Source organism: Schistocerca gregaria, chromosome 6, assembly GCF_023897955.1.
Source record: "Schistocerca gregaria isolate iqSchGreg1 chromosome 6, iqSchGreg1.2, whole genome shotgun sequence".
Lineage (NCBI taxonomy): Eukaryota > Metazoa > Arthropoda > Insecta > Orthoptera > Acrididae > Schistocerca > Schistocerca gregaria.
This window is the reverse complement of record NC_064925.1, coordinates 371,826,298-371,837,036: the sequence shown is the minus strand read 5'-3', so window position 1 is coordinate 371,837,036 and position 10,739 is coordinate 371,826,298.

Genomic DNA, 10,739 nt, shown 5'->3' with positions numbered 1-10,739 from the left:
GGGCGATGTTCTCGCCCCAGGAATAAATCTCCGGCCAATACGGGCTCTCCTCCAAAGCACAGAGGCAGGTTGGAAGTTCAGCCACCCTGATCACTAGCTTCCATATTACAGTGGAACCTGAATGGGTTCAGGACGCATGTGGCCGAATTACAATTCCTTGTACGAGAGTGCCCTTTGTGCTTATGTCTCCAAGAGACACATTTTCGGGCCACTGATGCTCCTTCTTTACGGGGCTATACCGTATATCGAAAAGATGATCTGACGGGGGAAAGGGCAAAGGGTGGTGTTGCGGTTTTTGTCCGTGACATGCACCCCTCATCTGAGCTCCCTCTCGCTACCGACTTGCAAGCAGTTGCAGTTCACATTCTTGTGGGTCGGAGGCTCACATTCTGTTCAGTTTATTTACCGCCTCATGATGCGATAGACTCTGAGGCTCTCACAGACCTTATTAGCCAACTCCCCGCCCATTTCTTCTTCTGGGGGACTACAATGCTCCTAATGTCTTATGGGGCTCTCCGACTACTTGCCCCAGGGGTCGCATTCTGCAAAGCCTCATGATGTCTGAAAAACTGTGCATCCTCAAATCTGGTGCTCCCACTCATTTCTGTACTGCTTCTGGGTCGTCATCGGCTATTGACCTTTCCTGTTGCTCTCCAGCACTCGCGGAGTCTGCTCTATGGGAGGCTGCTGCTGACCTCTATTCTAGTGACCACTTCCCCCTTTGGATTCGCCTCCTGGATGAGGCTGTGGCATTACCAGTGCCGCCCTGGTGGCACCTCTGCAGAGCTGACTGGACACTTTTCAGCCAACTGGCTGTTTTGGAACACCGTGCCAGCGTCCACGAATGGGTAGACCATGTTACAGCTGAGATCTCCCATGCTGCTGAATTGTGAATCCCACGATCATCCGGTCATCCGAAGAGGGGTCCTGTCCCTTGGTGGACCACTGAGTGCCGCTCAGCCATCCGAGCCTGCCGTGCAGCTCTGCGCTGCTTCAAATGCCGTCCCTCAGCTGACAATCTTGCGACCTTTCGGGTGGCAAGGGCCAAAGCGCGGCGAGTGATTGAAGAGAGCAAACGACAGTCATGGCAATCGTTCTTGAACTCCATCTCTCGCTCCACTAGTTCTACGAAAGTATGGGAAACCATCAGGAGGATTTCCGGTAAACTCAGCCAACTACCTGTCACGGCATTGCTACATCAGGGATGTCTCCTCACGGCGCCGAGACATTGCCCAGACACTGGGCATGCATTTTGCGGACTCTACCGCCACTATTAACTAAAGGGTTAAAATGGCTCTGAGCACTATGGGACTCAACTGCTGTGGTCATCAGTCCCCAAGAACTTAGAACTACTTAAACCTAACTAACCTAAGGACACCACACACATCCATGCCTGAGGCAGGATTCGAACCTGCGATCGTAGCAGTCGCGCGGTTCTGGACTGCGCGCCTAGAACCGCGAGACCACCGCGGCCGGCGATGATTGTAGCATATTGTAACTATCGTATTATTGAATAAAGTTACTTGTGGCATATTGTAACTTATCGTATTATTGAATAAACTTACTTACACCTTTATTTATCGATTTTTGACTTAGGCTTTCCAAGCCTGTCCCTCGTCCTGGAAACCTGTGTCTGCAGATCGAAGCATCCGGGTCGAAAGCAGTATTAACTGTGATCCAGATTTCTGCCGCTACCGCACTGCCATCGAGAGGGGTCACTTGGACTTCCGGTCTCTAAATTCTGAACCCTACAACTGCCCCTTCACAATGTGGGAACTGGATTCGGCGCTGTCTGTGACTCATGCTACTGCGCCTGGTCATGATCAAATCCGGTACAGCAATGCTGCGGCACTTGTTGCTGCCATCCAAGGAAGTTCTCCTGAACTGTTTTAATATGATATGGTTATCCGGCACGTACCCTGACTCGTGGAGGGAGCCGATTTTGATCCCCCCCCTCAAACCAGGGAAGGACCGAACGCATCCCAGTAGTTATCGAAGTATTGCTTTCACGAGCTGTGTCGGGAAGACGTTGGAACGCATGGTCAACCGTCGCCTGGTTCGCCTGCTCGAGACCAGGCAGCTCCTTAGCCCCTCTCAGTGTGGCTTTCTGAGATGTCGTTCCACTATAGACAACTTGACACTGCTTGAGGCGGCCATCCAGCAGGCCTTCCTACGTAACCAGCATTGTCTAGGTGTCTTCTTTGACATTAATAAGGCGTATGACACTACTTGGCGCCGCCTTATCTTCAATCAACTCCATGAGTGGGGCTTTCGTGGCCGTCTCCCCATCTTCATTCGGTCCTTTCTTTCTCACCGCCTCTTTCGGTATCGGGTTGGTAATGTGCTATCTGATTTGTATGTGCAGGAGAACGGTGTTCCTCAGGGCAGCGTTTTAAGTGTCACCCTCTTTGCCGTCGCTATTAACAGTATCACGTCCACTATCCGGAGTCCTGCCCAATGCTCCTTGTTTGTGGACGATTTTGCTGTTTTCTGTTCATCCTCCAGTCTTGTCATTGCTAGTCGGCAGTTGCAGCTTACGATAAAGCGCTTAGAGGCATGTACTGCAATGACTGGTTTTACCTTTTCTGCAGACAAATGTGTGTGTGTTCATTTTAATCGTTCTCGGCGTCCTTTTACCTCCCCTGAATTGCGTCTGAGGGACACCGTTCTTCCTTTTAGAGACATGTGAGGTTCCTGGGCCTCGCTTTTGATTCCAAGTTGTCGTGGTTGCCTCACCTTAGAGACCTCAAGGTGCGGGCCCTGAAGACACTGAATATTTTGAAGTGTCTGAGCCATCGGTCCTGGGGAGCAGATCGGGCGCGTCTGCTGCAGTTTTATAGGGCTTTCGTCCGATCGCGTCTTGACTATGCTTGCACCGTGTATGGGTCAGCAAGGCCTTCGTATCTGAAGATCCTTGACGCAGTACACCATGAGGGTATCAGGCTGGCCACTGGTGCCTTCCGTACCAGTGCCATCCCCAGCCTGTGTGCTGAGGCAGGGGAACCGCCGCTCGCCATCCGGCGGAAACTCCTCATGGTGCGACGGATGTGTCATTTCCTTGCCTCCCCTGCGTACCCTACCGTTGCCCGATCGCCTATGGAACGTCTCTTTTCCAGTCGTCCCAGGGCAACGAGACCATTTGGGATTCGTGCCAAGCATTTGCTTGAGTCCCTTGGTGTGGAGCGTGTGGCCCCCCAACGACAAGGTTTTACTCGCCTGCCTCCCTGGTTGCTCCAAAGGCCCAGCATCCTTCTAGACTTGTTGGAGTACCGGAGGAGCTGCACTCCAGCGTATGTTTTTACCTCCTTATTTTACGATATTTTATACCAGCATCCGGACCATGTACCTGTATTTACGGATGGCTCTAAACAGGGGGACTCTGTTGGTTGTGCTGTTGTTTTCCCTGATCGAGTCGTCAAGTTACGGCTTCCTGCGGCGTTTACCATCTTTGATGCCGAATTGTTTGCGATCTTGCGGGCATTGGAGCAGATGAGATGTGTTCCCAGTCTTAAGTTCCTCATCTGTTCTGACTCCCTGAGTGCCCTTCAGACCATGCAACACTTGTACCCAGCGGATACGGTCGTCCAGAACATCCATGATGCCCTACTCCACCTGCAACAGCAGGTGAAGGAGGTTTCTTTCTGCTGGGTGCCGGGGCACGTGGGTAGTAGGGGAAACGAACTGGCGGATGTGGCTGCCAAAGATGCATGTTTCCTCCCTCACGTTGTTGAATGTGCCGTCCCCCTCCATGCTGTTACCTCCCTTTTGCGTTTTCGTGTTATGCGTCAATGGGAAGAGGAGTGGCTGGCAGTTGGTGACAATAAGCTGGGTGTGGTCAAGGCCACCACGCGGGCATGGCGTACGTCCTACCAGTCATGCAGGCGGAATGAGGTTCTCCTCACTCGCCTCCGCATCGGGCACAGTCCGTTAACGCATGGTTTTTTACTCCGGCGGGAGGACCTCCTCCCCAATGTGCAGTGCTTGTGGCGTCCAGATTACTGTCCGCCACATTTTACTTGACTGTCTTTTATTCGCTGACCAGAGGGCGGTGGTTTCTTTGCCACCGGATTTGCCCTCTGTTTTGCAAGACGACGCAACGACTGTGGTTAAGGTCTTACGGTTTTGTGTCCTGTCCAATTTGCTGCCTCGGATTTTAGGGAGAGGGTTTTAATGTGCTGCTGGGTGACTGGCTCACCCAGGTTTTAGGTAAGAGGTCCGCCAGTCAAGATTACCTCCTTGTTTCCCATCGGTTTCTGTTCTCTTTTCCGTGTGTTTCCTTTCCTTTTTTAGTGTGTTCCTTCTCCTCTTGTTTTTGCCTCTGTATGTGGGGATTTGGAACTGCGTCAGGTCTGCGTCTTTTGGCCATTCTCCTTGTTCGCTGTTCGTCTTAGTCCCTTCACTGCATGTGTTCCTGTTTTTATGTGCTTGGGCGCCGATGACCGCGCTGTTTAGCGCCCGTAAACACACACACACACACACACACACACACACACACACACAACTTTTTCCACATCAGTCGCGTTAGACACATGATGACGTAATTATGTGAGAAAAAAATAATGGTCCTTTTCAACAACATCTTCGACGTAGAACCTCATTGAGTGAAGTAGAATTGTCTACTCTGCCACAAACGTCTTTGGGCACCTACCAAACAGCATCAAAATCCTGACAGATAGCCAACTAACATTTAAAAATAAATTAAAAGAATTTCTAGATGACAACTCCTTCTACTCATTGGCTGAATTTTTAGATATAAACTAAGTAAAAAAAAAACTTAATCATTAGTGTCATGCAATATTTTGTGTAATGTAATTTCTTGTACAGACATCTTTTATTAACCTGACACGTTCCACATCATTACGAAGTGTCGTATTCATGATCTATGGAACAAGTATTAATCTAATCTAATCTAATCTAATCTATAGTGATGAGTTCCGCTTCGAATTCAGCTTCGATGACCAGCGAAGAAGTGTCTGCAGATGCCCCGGATATTGAGATACGAAACTGACTGTCGCCCACCATACGGCCCGACAACCAGGAGTAATCTTCTGGGGTGGCATTTCTTTCCATAGCAAGACCACTTCAGTTATCATCGGCGGCACCATTACAGCACAGAGGAACGTCGCAGATATTTTGCGCCCCCTTTTGTTGCCCTTCGTGGCAAGTCCTACGGGGATTACATTTCACCAAGATAATGCCCGACCGCATACGCCGAGCGTTTCTACTGCTTGTCATCCAGCTTGCCAAACCATCCTTGGCCAGGGATGTCGCCAGATATCTCCCCAATTTAGAACGTTTGGGGCATTATGGGAAGGGCCTCCTAACCAGCTCGCAGTTTAAACGATATAACGCGCCATTTGGACAGCATTTGGCACGAGATACCTCGGAAGGATATGGAATAATTCTGTCAACCAATATCAAGCCGAATAACTGCTTGCATAAGAGCCAGAGGTGGACCAACGCGTTATTGACCTGCTCAATCTGTGAAGCTCTTTCTCTTGACTAAATCATCTAATTTTTATGAAATTATAATCATTTTTTTGTATGTGTATATCACATCTAATTATTTCTGTCTCATTGGTTAATTCCTTCATGGTGCTGTTTTTTTTTTCTTGTCTTACAGCGTGTAATTTGATGCACTACCTGTTTTTAAATAAAGTCAAAATGTAGAAAGCAGCTAATGCGTCCATGTGTTTTGGAGCAAAATCGAGAGCTGGAGATGTGCGTTTGTTACAGTTACTTTGTGTAAAGTTCTGCCCTGTCGTCGACAGGAATACCGACATGCCGTAAAATATACTGCCTGCCAAATAGGATGACGCACCCGTAAGGAAAGGAGCAAACGAAGTGAAAAAAATGGTTTAAATGGCTCTGAGCACTATGGGACTCAACTGCTGTGGTCATCAGTCCCCTAGAACTTAGAACTACTTACACCTAACTAACCTAAGGACATCACACACATCCATGCCCGAGGCAGGACTCGAAACTGCGACCGTAGTGGTCGCCGGCTCCAGGCTGAAACGCCTAGAACCGCTCGGAAACAGCGGCCGGCACGAAGAGAAACTTCAAAGGTTCAGAGTAAATGTGATGTTATTTCTGTGATTGCAGAATTGAGTCAAATTTACAAAGATGTTGGCAGTGTTACGTTGAACCCCACCTGGTCTGCATGCATGCACCGATTCGTTTGGAGAGGGTGCCATATAGCTGTACTCACTTGAGGCAAACTGGCTCACAACTGCTGTAACTGGTCCTTGGTGTCCTGGATACTGGCATTGGGATGGAATTGATATCCGAGCTGCTCCAACGCATATTCTGTGCAGCACCGAGTGGTCGCGCGGTTTGAGACGCCATGTACCGGGCTGCGCGGTCCCTCCCACTGAAGGTTCGAGTCCTTCCTCGGGCATGGGAATGTGTTTGTTGTTCTTAGCATAAGTTAGTTTAAGTAGTGTGTACGTCTATGGACCCATGACCCCAGCAGTTTGGTTCCTTATGAATTCACACACATTTGAACATGTTTGAACATATTCTGTAGGAACAGATTTGAGGATCTTGCTGGCCACAAGAGTACCTCAATATTGCACATAGAGATTCGTGCCATGTTCGGACGAGCGTTATCCTGTTGAAAAATAGTACCATGTCAGTTTCGCTTGAGAGGTAATACATGAGGACACAGGTTGTGTGTGATGTACCGTTCTGCCGTTACAGTCTCCTCAGTCACTACCATCTGTAACCTGCAGTCATACCCGATGGCTACCCACAGCATGATGCCAGGAGTAATAGCGCTGTTTCTCTCCAAAACATTGGAAGAATGAGACACCCCCCCAGGTCGTCGTCATATTAGCCGATGATGTTCATCCACGGTAGTGAAGAATCGCAGTTCATCGCTGAACACAATGCGACGCCACTTATTAGCAGTCCATGTTTCCCAGTCGCGGCACCACTTTAAACGTACTCGTTTGTATTGTGTTAACGGCAGCCTACGCATCCGACAGTAATGCTGTAGTCTGACTGCTTCTAGTCTCCAGCGGCGGTGGGTAGCCGCGCGGCGTGAGGCGCATTGCCACGGTTCACGCGGCTTGCCCCGTCGGAGGTTCGAGTCCTCCCTCGGGCATGGGTGTGTGTGTTGTCCTTAGCGTAAGTTAATTTAAGTTAGATTAAGTAGTATGTAAACCTAGGGACCGATGCCCTGCGGTTTGGTCCCACAGGAACGTACCATAAATTTCCAAGTTTCTAGTCTCCGAATGACACAGAACGTTGCAGGGAGTCCATTCCTTATTCTTGGATGGCAGACGCAGATGTGAAAGCTTGACTATGCGCTTACTGCACAGTGCGGCGATCCTCCCTTATAGTGGTCAGACGTGGTGGGCCGAAACCTTGAGGATGATTACACATGCCCACACGTCCACCACAGATCTGAATACTACATGATTCGACCAGCCAACGAGACCTACAATGATGTCCCTTTCGAACTCTTTCAGATGCTGATAACGCTGTCTCATACAAGGCAAGGCAAAGGCACGTCCTCCACAGCGATAGTCTCGCCCCTTACATACACTACCAGGCCTGGTAACAACACTAAACACGAGCAACACTAGTGGAGTCTATCGGCCATTCTGCCTGTCACAGGGAATTTTGCAATTTCAGTCATTTACACAGCTGCCCATCCCATGTACTGTACATTACCAACCAACCACGTCTTGTATTCGTTTCATTTTGTCACGCAAAGTAGACAGTGTGTAACAAAAAGGTATTACCAAACTTCCAGGAAATATTCATTTCGCTTACAGGAATAAAATTTATTTTTGGGACATGGAGTTGGAAACCATTTATTTCCATGTTAAATCTCATTTTTTGCTCGTAAACACATTAATCATGGGGAACACACACAAACAGATCGTACCAGTATTGCATGATACATGTTTGGTTATATTCCTAGATTTCCAGAAGATTTTTGATACCGTTCCTCACAAGCGACTATTAATCAAATTGCTTGCACATGGAGTGTCGTCTCAGTTGCGTGACTGGATTCGTGATTTCCTCTGAGAGAAGTCACAATTCTTAGTGACAGACGGTAAATCACCGAGTGGAACGGAAGTGATATCTGGCGTTCCGCAAGGTAGTGTCATAGGCCGTCTGCTGTACCTGATTTACATAAATGATCAAGGTAATAATCTTAGATTGTGTCCAGATGACACTGTAATTTACCGTCTAGTAAAATCATCAGACCATCAATTCCAATTACAAAATGATCTAGAGAGAATTTCTGTACGGTGCGAAAAGTGGCAATTGGCACTAATCAAAGAAAAGTGCTAGGTCATCCACACGGGTACTAAAAGAATTCCTATGAATTTTTGGTATACGATAAATCGCACAAATCTAAGGGCTGTCAATCCGACTGGAAATACAATTACGAGCAACTTATATTAGGAAGACCACATAGATAATATTGTGGGGAAGGCGAGACAAAGACTGCGCTTTGTTAGCAGAACACTTAGAAGATGCGACGAACCCACCAAAGAGAGAGCCTACATTACAGTTGTCCGTCCTCTGCTGGAATATTGCTGCGTGGTATGGGATCCTTGCCAGATAGGATTGACGGTGGTCATCGAAAAAGTGCAAAGAAGGGCAGCTCGTTTCGTGTTATCGCGCAATAGGGGTGAGAGTGTCACTGATATGATAAACGAGTTTGGGTGGCAGTCACTGAAACAAGGGCGGTTTTCTTTGCGGCAGATCTATTTACGAAATTTCATTCACGAATTTTCTCTTCCCTTTGCGAAAATATTTTGTTGACGCGCACCTACGTAGGGAGAAATGATCATCATAATAAAATAAGGGAAATCAGAGCTCGAACGGAAAGATTTAGGTGTTCCTTTTTTCCACGCGCCATTCGAGAGTGAAATGGTAGAGGGAGTAGTATGAAAATGCTTCTATGAATCCTCTGCCAGGCACTGAAGTGTGAATTGCAGAGTAATCATGTAGATGTAGATACAGATGTAGAAGTTGTAATTCTCAGGTTCGCCGCCAGTACTTGTTGCTACATTTGAATGAAGGTAATGTTGACATGTGGCTTCCATCGTTGCTTGTGTTGACATTCAACGAACTTCATTACTCTACTAGTACCAAGCAGGTACAATCATCTGTTTAGTGTTCATCACGGACTTAGTTCTGGTACAGCGCAATGGAAATGTACTCAAATGCAGAATTGGCAGGTGCTCATTTGCTATTCGAATTAGCAGACGGTATTGACCGGGGCGCTGAATGTTTCTATCTGGGCCGGCCGGAGTGGCCGTGCGGTTCTGGGCGCTACAGTCTGGAGCCTAGCGACCGCTACGGTCGCAGGCTCGAATCCTGCCTCGGGCATGGATGTGTGTGAAGTCCTTAAGTTAGGTTTAATTAGTTCTAAGTTCTAGGCGACTGATGACCTCAGAAGTTAAGTCGCATAGTGCTCAGAGCCATTTGAACCATTTTTCTATCTGGAGAGATTTCCAGAACGACATTACTCCGACAGGAGGACGTTCGAAACAACTTATCGTCACCTGATGGCGCATGGGACGCTTAAGCGTATTACTGGCAGCTGGGGGAGGCATAGAAGAACAAGCACAAATCAACTGCAGCAAAAACTTCTTCGTGCAGTTGGTAACAACCCTAGTGCGAGAGTAAGACAATCAGCTGCAACAAGTAATGTTGACAACACGACTTCGTGGAGAGTGCTGCGTGAGACCTGCTGTTACAGTACAATGTGCAACGCGTGCATGCAATATCAGCAGATGATTTTTCTGCACGGGCACACTTCGGCGAATGGTCGATTCAACAATGTGGCAACCCGCATATTAATACAGATGTGCTGTACACGGATGAGGCTTCGTTGCACAGTACATGAATAATGAGTTGAAGAGCTGTAGAAAGTGAGTTTCAACATGTAAATAAACCGTTTCAGAACACATGTCCAAATAACATACTTTCTTCCTTAGTGCGTGAAGAATGTTGCCTGAAAATTTGCCCATATCTTTTATTACACCCCGTACAGCGGAGCCCTTTACCCAATGTCTCAATCTACAAAATGTAGGAAGTATTATGCATTAACCGACATATTTAATGCACGCTTCACATATAGTTTGTCAGGAACTAACGAGGACGTACTTGTAGAAGGTGATTTTCGTAATGCATCCTTTTCAGCTGTGTGTGGCACGAAGTGGGACGTCGTTACGTCAGAAAATTAGGGCAATAAAAGGAAAAGTGAAACGCACTTGTAGGTGGGTCACCGTGACATTTTCTACAAGCCTGCTGGCATTCACGATTACTTATGACAGAGTAGTGATTGCGCAGGCACCTGCCTAATGCGCCATTGACGTCAATGCAGGTTACATGTGAGGTCAGTGAGCTCTTAACGTTGTCATTGCTTCCGGTAACAGATCGATGAGACTGGTACGGTAATCTTCCCTGCTGACTTTTCTGCATGTAACGTAATTTGTAAGGAAAACTAACATCGATAGTGGTACGACGCATCGCTGATTCGCTGGAATCTTCGCAGCTGATCGCCATGTCATTGTCTCGCTGTTTAGTTCAACAGTGCTCAAGTATTACCGTTCAGGAGCCTTTATGAGAGACGAAGGAAGTCAGTGTTCAGGTTTCATGTGGAACGGTGGTGTTTAGATACGTTGATAAAATTTCATTTAAAAAGTTTTCTCGTTGTGGTAGGATAATAGAGAAAGATTAATCGGTTTTGCTGATATTTGTTTTCT